This window comes from Pseudorca crassidens, chromosome 5 (assembly GCF_039906515.1).
Source record: "Pseudorca crassidens isolate mPseCra1 chromosome 5, mPseCra1.hap1, whole genome shotgun sequence".
In the NCBI taxonomy this organism is placed as follows: Eukaryota; Metazoa; Chordata; class Mammalia; order Artiodactyla; family Delphinidae; genus Pseudorca; species Pseudorca crassidens.
Genome location: NC_090300.1, coordinates 145,314,731 through 145,329,134, shown reverse-complemented (window position 1 = coordinate 145,329,134; position 14,404 = coordinate 145,314,731). Strand labels below are relative to the sequence as shown.

Genomic DNA, 14,404 nt, shown 5'->3' with positions numbered 1-14,404 from the left:
TTAGAAAGTAAATGGAATGGCTCATATTTCAAAGACTTTTCTCAGCACTTATTGTCCTCTTGCCCAAGGAATCTTGTAGGTTTAGGAAGAAAGATTCTTTCTGAGAACTGAAAAATCTCCTACGGGCCAGACCCCATCCCAAAGCCAGGCCAGAAGTCCCTTTTCTGCCCCTTGGTGACTTTATAGAACTCGTTTTTCTCTAAGGCTGGTTGTCGCCTCCCCAGTGCGTGTGCTAATAATCAACCAGAGTTAAGTGTCACAGGAGCGGAACAGAATAGTCCAAGGACGTCATTGCCCCTCTCCAGTTGCTAGGCAACGCCTCCTTCGCGGAGATGGACAAAACAGGTTGGGGGAGATACCAGAAAAGAAGCCTTCTTATTCCAGGTCAGCCCCACTGCCCCCTGGAAGGGGACAAGACAGGGGAGCCTCTCTCGGGGCCACCCACTCAAGAGGCATCGTTGTCCCCTCTTCCCCTGCGTCCTCAATTCAATGGAAGAGAACTTGAAGCCCCTGGGTGCGGCTGGTGTGTGTTACCAAGTGTAATCCCGAGGGGAATTCTTCCATGCCCGCCGTCTCATCCTCCGCCATCAGCTGGTTACTGCCGGGACGGCCCGAGTGGGCGGCGACGGGCTCCATCAGTTTACTGGATTCCAACTGAGAAATGTTGCTCAAACATGGGGAGGTTGGCGATCTCCCGATTCACTGACTGCAGGTTGCAGACATTTGCAGTGGCTGTCAACCAGGTGGGATGCTGCTGCAACCCCTTTCCCAGGTTTTTACAGTCAGTTCATTGCACCGTCTAAAAGAGTCCCCAGAGCAGGAGGCAGGGCAGGAGATGGAAGATGTGATCAGCTTTTGGACAGACTGACACAGACCAGGTTTTGGACTCCATCAAGCTCTGCTGTGTATACACTGACTGCAGCCTGGGGCAGGGGTCTTTCCAGGTCCTTTCCACTTCCTTTGAAAAGTGGATATTTTCTCCTAGGAATCAGCCCAACAGAAATCCTTGCGCAGAGATATGCGTGACGATGTTTATGACCACATTGTAATAGCAACAACGGCCAAAAAAGGAGACTAGATGAAAGTGATTAATAGAGGAATGCCGTTATTTCTGCATATCTGTGTAATGAAATACTACTCAGGCATTAAGAAGAACGAGGTAGGTCTATGTGTGTGGAGGTGGGCAGAAGCCCTTGATATTTTACCAAGAGGAGCAAATTGATTAAGTATAAGTACATTACAAAAAGCTGTGTGTGTCTGGATAGACATGTGTCTATGGTGAATGAATAATTTTGCCTTCCATATCAGTAAACAAAAGATGCTGTAGCCATCAAGCCATCACATTACAGCAGCTGGGATGGTGAGCCCTGAGGGAGCTCGGGATGGAGACCAACGGGTTGCCCACTGCCCACCTCTCGGCCAGGGAAGCCACCCGCAGCTGTGCACCCTGTGGGGGTTTGGGATGGAGAAAAGCAGGAGATTGGTCCCAGAGAGCTGAGGTGCACATCAAAGGAATGATTTCAGTGAGCCCAGACTCTTGCATCTTCCCATACATAGAAAAGCGCTAAATTCCTTAACTTGAGATGTCTGATTTTCTTTAATTAACAGTAATCTTTTGATGTTCCAACTACCTGGTCTTTGCTGCAAAAACTCCTGCATATCCTGGCTCCCCCCTCGCCTCTTCGGAGCTGTCGCTCAGCGTGGTCTGAGATGCGGTGTCCCAGGTTTGAAGTATGCGGCATGTCCACCAAATGAAACATAATTCTCGACTTTCAAGTTGTGCATTTTTTCCAGTCAACTCTGTTAGACTGATGTAATGTATACACTATGAGCATTTACACAAGTGTGAAATACTGAGCTGTAAACAGTGGTTAACTGATACCTATTCTATTCAATTTATTCTGATTGTCTTAAAAAAAGACATTTAAAGCGCTGTTTTTTTCAGATCAGAATGCAAACAGGGCTCGCATAGAACATGTGGGTGTTGCTTCAGTCCCTTCTGATTGACAGCAATTCCTACAGCGTGTGTTTGTTAAAGACACTCAGTTATTTGTCCTGAAGAGTTTTCCACATTCTGGATTAGGTTGTTTGTGTCTTTAGATGTTCTTTAAAAGAATCCTCCATCTCCTGCATTTCTTGTAGAATGGGAGACCTGTGGGTAGGCTGAAATGCAGGTTCAACTCCTTTGGCGAGGATACTTCACAGGAGTTGTGTGCTTCCAAGTGTATGGCATCAAAAGGCAGATGATGTCTGGGTGCCTCGGGTTTGGGGGCTGCTGTCATCCCCGGGATGGTTGCTGTCAGTCTGTTCCCCGCCAGCCTTTCAGCTCGGTTTCAGCAGCCACTGAGAATCTGGGCTTCGATCTATCATGTCACTGGGCATTGCAAGGTGGCCGTTATCTAAGTTTATCACCGCTTCTACATTTATAACCTGGAATTCTTCTAGAAAGAACTTTCCTTCCACACCTATTTGGTTACCCTAAAATACTCTTTTTCCAGGAAAGTCCAGATACATGATTTATTCTGTCCTTTTAATCAATTTTCAGAATAATTTTTGGTGTCCTAGTAACCTCTATAGATCTCTAATTATATACATACATGCTTATAAATGTATATATATACTCATATATTTTTTATGTATATGTATATATTTATATGCATAAAATCTTGTGTATTTTATGCACTTAAGTGTTTTTATATAATTGGTGTGTTTCACTCTACAGCAGGAGTTACTCTTTTGGAGGATGAAATTACTCCTTCTTCAGTGCACATCAGTGGAAGCCCCTTCAGGTTGGCTCCTGTGTCCTGTTGTATAGTCTCAGTAGTCTTTGAGAGCTTCCTTGCTTGGGGGCTCAAGGTGTCCCAGACTCGTTAAGCTCATTTCCTGCCCCAGTAGCCTACCTTTCTTTCAGGGAGCACCTGGTCCTTTTTAGTGGGAAATGAGGTTTAGCAACCACATGCGAGATCCTGGGGCACTCATTGCTACAGGGCTGCCATTGCTTCCAGGTCCTCTGCTGCAGACAGAGGTGCCCAGATATTAGGTTTATTAGGGAGCTCTCTCAGGATCAACATCTGTGGAGGGGAGGGTCTTTTGGAGCTGTCCTGAGCTGGGGCACCAGCCCAGGTCTTTGTTATCCTGGACCAGTTATTAGACGTGAGTTTCCCTGAAAAGGCAGTCTGACCATGGTCAAGACTATCGCCTTCAGCTGAAACAACTCCCAGAAAGTGATAAGCGATATGGAACAACTGCCTTCTAATTTTTCTAATTCTCTCTTCAGCTGTGTCTAATATTTTGTTTAACTGAGTTTTTAATTTCCATGACTTGACTTTTTATTTCTAGAAGTTCTATTTGTTTCTCCTGAAGTCTGTTTCTTTCTCCTATTTTAATAGACTATCACTCTGCTTTCACAATTCTCTCTTTTATTTCTTCAAATAAAAGTAAATAATTAAAACTAAATGTGTTTCCTCTTATGGTCACCATGCTGTACATTGCATCCCCAGGACTTATATGTTTTATAACTGGACGTTCTTACCTTTTGATCCCCTTTACCCATATTGCCCACCCGTCTCCCCACCTCTGACAATCACCAATCTCTTCTCTGTATCTATGAGTTTTGTTTTTTCCTTAGATTCCACATAGAAGTGAGATCATACAGTATTTGTCTTTCTTTGTCTCACTTAGTTCACGACTCATAGTTATTCTAAACTTTCACTCCGACAGCTCCAACATCTGGGTCATTTTCAGTCTAGTTGTGTTGATTGCTTTGTCTGTTGACAATGGATTGATTTTTCCCTGCTTTTTTGTATATCTGTTAGTTTTGTTGAATATCAGATATCGTGTGTTAATTTAAATGGACATAAACAATGTTTCCTTCTGGGAATGGGTATGTCTCGTGTCTTCTTCTGTCAGGTCATCAGTGTGAGGGGAGGTTTGAATCTACTTGCTTTGACCTTGGATTGGGTTTTATTATTATTTGAGGACCTTCAGGGTACCAGCAACTTCAGATTCCTTGTGGGGACCTGTGCCTCCTGCTTAGGATAAGGGTTGGGGAGCAGAGTGATTTCACTCTGTCCTATATTTTCAGCTGTCCTACATGCCTGGCACACAGAAGGGACCTCTGCACGCATCTACCTTTCCCTGGTGGAGAACGACACTGCTCAGACATCTGTGCTGGCCAGGCTGGAGCCAGGGGGCAGGGAAGGGTCTCTGGTCCTGGCCCAGGGTCAGCCTTGGCAGGCCCTGTGTGCCTGGGGCTTGGGGATGAGGCTTTCTTGGACTTCTGCCTCTTCTCCCTGGGATGGCCGGACCCCCTTTTGTGAGTGTGGTGGGTTTGTGTGAATGTTTCCAGCCCTCCCTGTATAGACATCCTTTAGGCACCAGGTGGGACCCTGGACCCAGGCCTGTTTCCTGTGCCCCACTAGGGGGTGGGGGAAATCCTTCCCCATCCACAATGTGAGTCTCGAGTGGTGGACGTGAGGACACACCTTCCCCCACCCTCCACCCACCGAGGACCTTCAGCTGAGCCATCGGGAAGACGGCTCTTTGGGGAGGGTCTTCCGTGCTTGTGATTTGGATATACTTTCAGGAAGGAAGCTTCAAAAGTATGTGAAGCTAAAACGGGGACAGGCTGCATTGAGAAAGCACGGTTTATTTGGCTCACGTGGGGCGTGGTTTCCTGCTGGAGACAGAGGAGGACCCTGGGGACCAGGGCTTCCCGGGGGGATGCGCCAGCTCACGGAAGGGCCCAGATCATCCTGCCACCTCCTCGCCCGAGTTCAGAGGGTTGGCCGAGCGTGCCTGTTGTCTGCCACGTGCAGAACCTGGAGGCCCACCGAGGACTCGTGCCGGGAGGGGTACAGGTGTGACCCCGTCTGCGCTGGAAGCAGCTGGGAGGAACCTCGTGATCAGAGGCCGGAAGGGATGCTACGGGGGCGGGTCTGCAGAGCAGGGTGGGGCGGGAGGGCTGGCGGCACACAGACGAATGGCGGGAGGAGGCCACGCACACAGGCTTGTAGCTCACGGGTACACACACGACAGGCTTGCGGCTCACGGGCACGTGTACAACTGGCTTGCAGCTCACGGGCATGCCGGTCGCCTGGCAGGGGCTGGACGTGCAGCAGGACGGCTGGCAGGAGCTGGGCACGCGGCAGGCAGCCTGGCAGCCCGAGGGGCAGCTGGTGTGGCACACGGTGGCGTGGGGCTGGGCTGGTGTCGGGAGGAGGGTGGTGATGTCTGCAGGCTGCCGCCCCGGGGGGCCTTTATACCCGGGCTGTGGGCGTCCCAGCGACACAGAAGCACAGCTGTTGACTTCCTCGTGGCTGCTGTCATCGTGCTTCCCCAGCATCTTATTACCCTGGGACGCGCTTTCCTGTGCTGTTCTCCACCATAAATTAGTTTGGCTTTGAGGCCAGTTCCTCCTTCTGCAAACAGGATGTTCTGGTTTGCCTTCCCGTGGGGTTCGTGGTGTTTCTCCAGGCCATCGCTGTGCACAGAGCACCCCAGGATCCACTCAGAGTGCAGTACCCTTTTACTCCTTTTTATCTCATGCCGTCAATGAAGACTTTGAGGCCGTCATGTATTTTGAGTTTTTATTTCGCACAGGAAAACATTGAAGCAGGAGTCTGCAAACTGCCGTCTGTGAGACAAGTCTGTCCTGCTGCTTGCGTGTGAATGAAGTTCTCTGGGGCACAGACACGTCCGTGCGTTTACTGTGTCTAAGGCTGCTTTTCCCCGACAACGCTGAGTCGTTGTGAGTGAGACCGTGTGGCTGCAAAGCCTCTGCCCTTTACAGAAAGTTTGCCAGCTCTGCCTTACATCATCGTACAAGAACTGATTTGTTCATGCAACAGATTATGCTCTGGGCAGGCAACAGAGATGTCCGGCCTCATGAGCTTTCCAGGGCGATGAATAAATGGAATCATTCCGGGGGGCGCTGAAGCCTGGAAAGGAAAGCAGGTTCAGCAGACAGAGAGAAGTGGGTGCTGCTGGGTGGTCTGGGGGCCTCGGGGAGGCGGTGATGCTGAACCGGCACTGGGTGCAGTGAAGGGTCAGGGACGGTGCTCCAGGCTGTGGCAGTCAAGGGGCTGTGAGGACCCTGCTGCAGAAACCAGCGTGTTCCAGGAGCAGCATGGGGTGCTAGGGAACGGGTGCAGAGGGACTGGCTCAGATCATGGATGGAAGACGAAAGATTCGGTGAGTTGAAGACACATCAGTAGAAAGAATCCAATCTGAAGAAGAGGCACAGAGAGTTAAGAAAAATGAAGAGGGCCTATGAGACCATATCAGAAAGGCTAACACGCAAGGAATTTCAACCCAAGAAGGAGAAGAGAATGACATTGAAGCCTAAGAATATTTTGAAGAAATACTGGACAAAATCCCCAAATCTGATTTTAAAGCATTCCAGTTTACAGATCCAAGAATCTCAGACCACCCCTAAGGTCCCAGCACCGTTAGGCACAATGGAAAGACCATGGATTCCAGAGTGAGGCTGGGCAGCCTCAATGCCTGCTTCTCCGTTTGCAGCGGTGAGAACGTGCACACGTCCTGGGATCCCTCCAGATCTTCCTGATTGAACATCTGTGCAGAGCCTGCCCTTGAATGGTGGCAGGATTGATAATTGACCAGTTACGAGAGAGTCCATGTAAAATGCTTAGCTCAGCTCTGGCACAAAGCTGGAGCCCCGCCGTTACGATTATGGCCATAACGTGGCCACAGCCCCCAGTGAGGCGCCCGACCTTGAGGGAGAACCTTCTGGATCACTGAGTTTCCAAATCGCAATGGGGGATGCTGGTGCGGTGAGTGTGACTCTGCTTCTATGGACAAAGGACAGGGTGTTTAACCTGGGAAGGGCCTTGAAAATCATGAAGTGGGGCCCCTGTCCCCAACTGACGGCCTTTCCCCATCCAACCCAGGCTCCGATTCCAGAAATCACAGGGCCACTGGGTCACCGTCAGCCTCCAGCTGAGAAGGAGCTTCCTGAACTGAGTCACTGCCACTGGAAACCCCAGGAAGAGACCTGAGTGGGGGACGAGGAGGAAAGACAACAGCCGCCACGAGGAAGACACCCGGGTGCCTCGTGGCCAGGACGCCACAGCCCGGGTATGAAGGCTGCCCCAGGGAAGGAGCCTCCGGACCAGCCCTATTCTCTGCCCTGGCCGCACCCAGCCCCACGCCACCGTGTGCCACGCCAGCTGCTCTGAGGGCTGCCAGCTGGCCTCCTGTGTGCCCAGCTTCTGCCATCCTTCTTGCCGTGTGCCTGTGAGCCACAAGCCTGCTGTGTGTGTGCCCGTGAGCTGCAAGCCCATCGTGTGTGTGGCCCCCTCCTGCCCCGCCCTGGGTGCCCGAGCATGGGAAGGCGGCCTCTCGGCCGAGGGGCAAGCTCCCAGCGCTCAGCCCGAGGGACCCCACTCCGTCCCCCGAACTTACGAGATCAGTCCTCACCCTGCTCTGCGTGGATTGAGGGCAAGTCACTTACTTCCTGAACTGACCCTTTTAGGTGAAAAGGTCTTCTGCTCAGCAGCTGATACATGGTGCCCCGCGTCCCCCCACCCAGAGTCTAAATGGAAACGAGATGTTCCACTGGCAAGCAGGGCTCCTCTGCCTCCTGATGGGTGGGAAAGAGCCTTGAGGGGACCTTCCGTGGTCCCCCAGAGATGCCCACGGCCCGACCCCAAGACTGTGATGCGTCGCCTCACACGGCAAAGAGATTTTGCCGACGGGAGTAAAGTAAGGGTCTTGTGATGGGGGATGGTCCTGAGTCATCCGGGTGGGACTTGGGAGAGGGGCCGGGGAGGCTCGGCCACAGAAGGGGAGGCCGCGGGAAGGGAAGCCAGATGCTAGGCCATGAGCTGAGGACGCAGTGCCTCTGGCTGAAAGACACGAGGATCAGACTCTGCCCGGAGCCTGCGGCGAGAAGCTGGCAGCCCACATCATGACTGTGGCCCGTGAGACTCCCTCCCGATTTGGCGTCCACAGCTGTGGGGTGACACTGTGTGTTGTCTCAGCCACGTGTCCCTGGCGCTTGTTAGGGCAGCCGCAGGCCAGTCCAGCTTCTTGACGGCGCAGCCTCGGACTTCCACCCTCCCTCCGCGGTCCTGCCAGCTGCACCATCAGTGCCGTGGGCAGAGGTGGGGGGACGAAGGGAAGGAGGAGAGCCAGCTCCCCTCGCCCTGCTGTGCGGCCTTGGAGCCATTCTTCCTCGGGGGCCCTTCCTGCTGGGCGATAGGACCCTCAGCCCCCAGCGGGGGAGGAAGCCCCTCCAGCGGGTCCTTGCCCTCCTCTGGCGCTCGCTGTAGCTGATGATGTCTCTGCCCAGGTCTGTCCCGCCCCAGGCTCTCTCCCCTGGCCTGAGCCGGCCCTGTCCTCTCTCCCACGTGTGGGGACTCTCAGGCCACCCTGCCCCTGAGCGTCCAGCGCAGATTCTGGGCACCTTGGCAGCGGGCAGTGGTGGGCCTCCCTGCAGGGGACTCTGCCACGCTCCTGGTGACCCCCTGGGAGCCCCTCCTTTGCCTGCAGAGGACAGTCCCTCCTCCTCAGGAGGGTGAGGGGACACGGCACATCTTTCTCCAGGGATGGCTCTTGACCCCGGCAGGCGCGGGCCTGGACCCGTGACACATAGACCCCCTCCTGGCTTCTCCACCCTGTCTAGGGGGCTGGAGTTGGGGAGGGGCTGGGGTAATGTCCAGGGATGCAAAGTACACAGACTGGGTACTGTCTTTTTTTATTGTTTTTTCTTTCATAATTTAAATTTTGCTGGTTGTTTTGAGGCTCAGCACACAGACATTTCAATTTGTAGACAATTCTTAACGTATGTACCAAAAATCTAAAACATCATGTCGTTGTGATTCTTTTCTGAACAGTTATTCCAGTGACTTTCCAGCTCAAAATCTGGAGGCAATGTTCCTTGACTGGATATCAAGTACCAATAGCTTCAAATATTGATATGCTGTGACATCGTAAGTCCCACTATTTCACAATTTATTTTTTATTTTTTTATTTTTGTTAGTTTCTGCTTTATAACAAATTGAATCAGTTATACATATACACATGTTCCCATATCTCTTCCCTCTTGCGTCTCCCACCCTCCCTATCCCACCCCTCTAGGTGGTCACAAAGCACCGAGCTGAGCTCCCTGTGCTATGCGGCTGCTTCCCACTAGCTATCTATTTTACGTTTGGTCCACTAATTCACAGTTTAATATCACATACACTACATACTCAAATTGTCAATCGTTCACAGCACATTAACAGTTACTAGAAGAACTGGACTGCCACGACCAAAGATGTTACAGAGTGCACAAAACTCTGCCCAGGAGAGCCAAGATCAAGGGGTGAGTGGTTTGCTTTAGGAAACAATTCTACCAGAAACAACGTGAGAAGAGAGGTAATTTAAAGTGTTCAAGACATTAAATGCACAACTGACTCCAAACTGCCATGTAGTATGCTTTGTATTGTAGGATATAAAAGCTACCCCCCATCTGTGGAATGTTAAGCTGACACCCAAGACAGTCAAAGCCTCCCATATTCAATATCCCGCTATTTTCTCATTGTACCAAAAAATAAACAGCAAGTGGTTTCACCCCTTAAAAAAAGACATTCACCTTCCTTCCGCGCCGACAGTGCTCTCTCAGACGTGGTGAGCATTCCTAAAACCCACCGGCCCCACAAAGAGACACAGCACAAGGGCAAGGATTCTCTGTGTGCCCAGGGACAGCGGCGTCCTGACAGAAGCAGAGTGGCTATGGTGGGCAGACCGAGCCGATTTTCCGGAAAAAGGCTGAAACTACAAAGAAGATTGTGCTGAGGCTTGAATGCGTTAAGCCCAACTGCAGATAAGAGAACGCTGGCTCTTCAGAGGTGCAGGCATTTTGAACTGGGAAGAGATAAGAAGAGAAAGGGCCAAGGGATCCAGTTCTCAGCTTCATATTTTGTTTTATTATGAAGACAATAAAAACTTGAGACTGTTTACTTCATTTAGCTTCAATTTTTTTTTTTTTTTTTGCGCAGTACGTGGGCCTCTCACTGTTGTGGCCTCTCCCGTTGCGGAGCACAGGCTCCGGACGCGCAGGCTCAGTGGCCATGGCTCACGGGCCCAGCCGCTCCGCGGCATGTGGGATCTTCCCGGTCCGGGGCACGAACCCGCGTCCCCTGCATCGGCAGGCGGACTCTCAACCACTGCGCCACCAGGGAAGCCCTCAATTGGATTTTTTGGAAGGGAAATAAACTAGTGCCATCCATACAATTCTCCTTGGGAAACTAAAAAAAAAAAAAAAGCATTTACTCTTAAAAAAAGTGGGATGAGGTAGGATTCCCTCCTTTTTAAGAAATGTTTCTAGAGCTACTAAAAAACTTGCACTTACAAAATAGTTGATAAAAATACTCCTCTGGATTGTACAAGAAGGGAGACAGGGACCACTGATAGGACGGGGTGTGTGTGATATTAAGCAGACTCGGCTTCTTTCTCTCCTCCTTCATCAGAGGGCAGGCTGTCCTCGTTTTTAGTTTCTCCGTTTTCTGCAGGTAAGTCTCCTTTAGTCTCTTGGTTAGCCACTTCAGCCTGCTTTCCCTTTGCTCCCCTTTTCCCTTTTGTTTGCACTTTTTTTGGCTGAAGATACGTTCTTTCCAGCCACTTATTTTACTTCGTTTCACTTTTGCAGGAGGCGTTTTAGCTGACAACCCCGCCGATCTCCTCTCGGGCTCCTGCTTCACCACTGCCTCAGGGGAGCTGACCTTCCTCGTGGGCATCATGGCTGCAGGGCCAGCGCATGCCGGGTGCCTGCGGGCTGTGGTGCAGGGGGAGCCTCTGCAAAGCTGGGCTGCCTGGCCGCTGCCAGGGTACTGTCTTAAACAGCACACATGTATGGTCTCCCGGTGTGGAGGCCAGAATTGGAGATCAGGGTGTGGGCAGGGCTGGTCCCTTCCCAGGGCAGCGAGGGAGAATCCATCCCCTCTTCCGGCTCCTGGCGTTTGTTTGCTGGCGTCTCTGGGGTTCCTCAGCTCATACAGGCATCACCCCGATCTCTGCCTTCACCCTCACAACATCTTCCCTCTGCGTCCAGAGTTTCCTTTTTTTTTTTTTTTTTGATAAAGACACCGCCACATGTCTTTGGATTAGGGCGCACCCCACTGGCCTCATTTTAACATGATCACATCTGTAAGGACATCATTTCCAACTAAGGTCACATTCAGAGGTATTGGGAGTTAGGACTTCAACATATCTTTGTGGCGGGACACAATTCAACCCACCAGAGGGGCAGCTCAAAGCTGCAAGACGAGTCCAGCCCCTCCTTCGTGCACCCGCGTGGCCACGCCGCCGTTCCCCTTGTCCAGGAGAGTCCAATTTGAGAATCCCGCCTCACTTGACACCTGACGAGCTCACTGTGCACAGAGGCCCCGCTCGTGTCCGGAATCACGGCGATTATGGAAGGAAGGTGCAGGCCTGCATGTGGGATGGCCCAGAAAATGCCGGCTCAGCCTCCGTGGTGTGAACGCGGGCCCCTCAGGAGCAAGGACACTGGGGCCGTCCTGGGGAGGGCGTTGAGGGGATGCCCAGAGAAGGCACCATCCCCAAGAAGCTCTTGCCACAGTAGGGTGCCGGCGGGGAGCTCTTCGGGAACAAAGAAATAGTCCAAGGAGTGCCTTCAGGGCATCCTTCCTGTTGGAAGGCCCATATCTAGAAACTTCCATCACTGTGATGTCACATGATCATGAGGGTGTGAAGTGCAGAAGGAATTCTTAGAGTACCCACTACTCCAGCACTTTCTCACCAGGCTTGCTTTCCAACCAAACCTCCCTGCCAGGCCTGTTTATTTTCACCTGTATCCAAGCCAGACCATTTTATGTCACCTCCTGGCCTTTCCGACACCCTCCCGGACACCCCCAGGGTGTCACCTGCGCTGTCCAGCAGGCAGGGGAGAAGGGCTTCGTGGGTTGCTCTTGTTTCATGGGATGCCTTTGAGGGTGGTGACCCTCCGTGTCTTAGTCACATGGATGACAGATGTGTCACGGCGACAGAGGAGCCCGCCTGAGATCTGGACGCTCTCAGAGGATTTAGAATTGTCGTTTTGTTACAAACATGTTCTAAACAAGCTCTCCAAAGTAGAGACCTGGATGTCTCTAACCGATTCTCTCCTTGCGGGTCTGCGCTGTGGCCTGACCGGCGCGGACACCCACAGCGCCAGCAGTCAGCCTGTTTTCTGCTTGGTGTCACTTGGTGCACGTGCGGCCGCGTGTCCTGCTCGTGTTGTCCATGGCGACACTGCTGTCCTGTCAGGAACCCCGAAGACGCCCTGCTCATCCTTCTGATGGACGATTTAGTGTCCCTGTGGGTTGTGGGTTCTGGTTTCCACGTGTGTCAACATCCCTGTACTTCACTTTTCTTGGGTTGGGGTGAAGTGGAACCTTCTCTCTGTCTTTTAACTCTTTGTGCTATGCAGAGTCCATCAGAGCCTTTGTCCATTGTCCATAAGGAGATGGTTATATTTTCTTAAAACTTGAATGAACAGGTAAAGGGTACAGGTCTTGAATAAACTGGGGCAAGAGATTTAAGAGCTGAGGCAGGTTGCAATCTGGCCATTTCCTGTTTAAAGATCCTCTTCGGGTTTTGCTCTGTCCCCTCTTCCCTGGATGGAGCTGAGCTGGGGTGGGGGCGGAGCCCCCTGGGAGGTGCCTTCAATTCCTGGTCCCTCCTGCCTGGCCTCCACTGTTCTGCTCCTACGGACCCCATCAGCCTGCTCGTGACTGGGGGATAAGTAGGGTGCTGGATGCTGACATCATCAGTCTGACTGCTGCCCGTTTGACTCTAGAGCTAGTGGTCCACTGAGACTGCAGGCTCATCCTCCCCGCTGTCTTGAGGGTTTGTTCACAAGGTGTCTTTTTTGCTCTGTGCCTTCTCACTCAGGCCTTGAAATCTTGAGTAGAATGAGTGATGTCTGAACCGACCCTGCACCGCCCTCGGGGCCCACAGGAACTTGTACGCAGACCAGCATGCAGGCAGGCCTCCTCTGGGTGGGCACCTCCCTCCAACGGTGCTAGTTCTGGACTCTCAGATCCCGACCCAACAGGGTTTCTGCAGCTCCCCACGTACATTTAACCTGCACAGGCAGGGGGGTGGGCATGGGAGGAGCCCAGGGCCCGCTCAGGGTCCGAACCTTCTGCCCCCATGCCCGTCTCCCTTGCCGGCTTTGGGGAGGGTGGGCCCTGGGGTAGGAAGGGACACAGAGTGTGCAGATGACACCCGCTTTCAGATCCTGTGGTCTTTCAGCTGCTTGAACTCGGATTTGAGACTCTGTCTTTGAGGAGGACACAGTGTTTTATTGATGATAGCAGCTAACCTTTGTCACATGGGATTCAAGCTGCCAACCCGCAGAGGAGGCGCCCAGGGCCCGCAGTCCACCCTGGTCGAGGGGTCTGTGGGATGGACGGCAGGTTCAAATCCCTCTGGGCAACCACTGAGTGTCAAGCGATGGGGAGAGGGGAGGTCCTGGTGCCAGCAGAGGGGCAGGGGCTCCCGAGAGACAGCAGCTTGTGGGGCGCAGACGATCCAGCCGGTCAGCAGAAGGACGTGCCCGAGGCGGGGACGCAGCAGGCAGGGCAGCAGGTGGGGCGGCAGAGCAGGGACACGGAGGAGGAGGGCCTGCGGCAGGACGAGGGGCAGGGGGTGGGCTGGCAGCACGAGGGGGCTGAGCAGGGGGCGGCCTCACAGCACACAAGCTCGCAGCACGCAGGTGTGCAGCAGACAGGTGTGCAGCAGACGAGCACACGGCAGGCCTGCTGGCAGGGGGAGCAGGTGCAGCGGGGGGCTGGCAGCTAGACTGCTGGCGGCATGAGGCCGTGCAGGGACCGGTGCAGGCTGGTTGGCAGCAGGGTCTGGACACACAGCTCACTGGGGCGCAGACGAGAGTCAGGCAGGGGGCCGGGGCGCAGCCGCTGGGGGCGCAGCAGGGGGGATTGCAGCAGCTCTCTGGGCAGTCGTCCACCTGCCAGCAGGAGCCGGTGCAGGAACCGGGCAGGCAGAGCCGCTGCCGTAGCTCTGGGCGCTGGAGCACACGGACAGGGTGGACGCGGCCATGGTGGGGCAGGGGGGCTGAAGGAGGGTGTGAGTGTGTGTGAGGTGCTGGGGATATCTGCTTTTAACCCCCCCACCCCAGGGTGTGCGCGTGGCCCCAGCAGAAGGCTCCCACGCCTGCCCTTCCTTGATGTTTGGAGCTGTTGCACGAGCCCCTCATCAGGGCTGCTGCGTTTTCTACAATCAGCTTCTACTCAGTAAACTTGTGAGTATGTTGCAAGAATCTGTTTTCTCATCTGTTCTTTGGCTCCAGAAAGCTTGTAGGGAGTATACGATGCAAGTTTCTGCTGAGTGGCTGTCTCCGTTCTTAAGTCACATCCAGGTATGGGCTGGGCGTGAG

General features: G+C 53.0%; 1 pseudogene; it reads right to left on the bottom strand.

The window, feature by feature from the left end:
* Positions 1–13,547: 13,547 nt before the first annotated feature.
* On the bottom strand, positions 13,548–14,067 carry LOC137224344 (keratin-associated protein 10-3-like; annotated as a pseudogene).
* Positions 14,068–14,404: the final 337 nt, after the last annotated feature.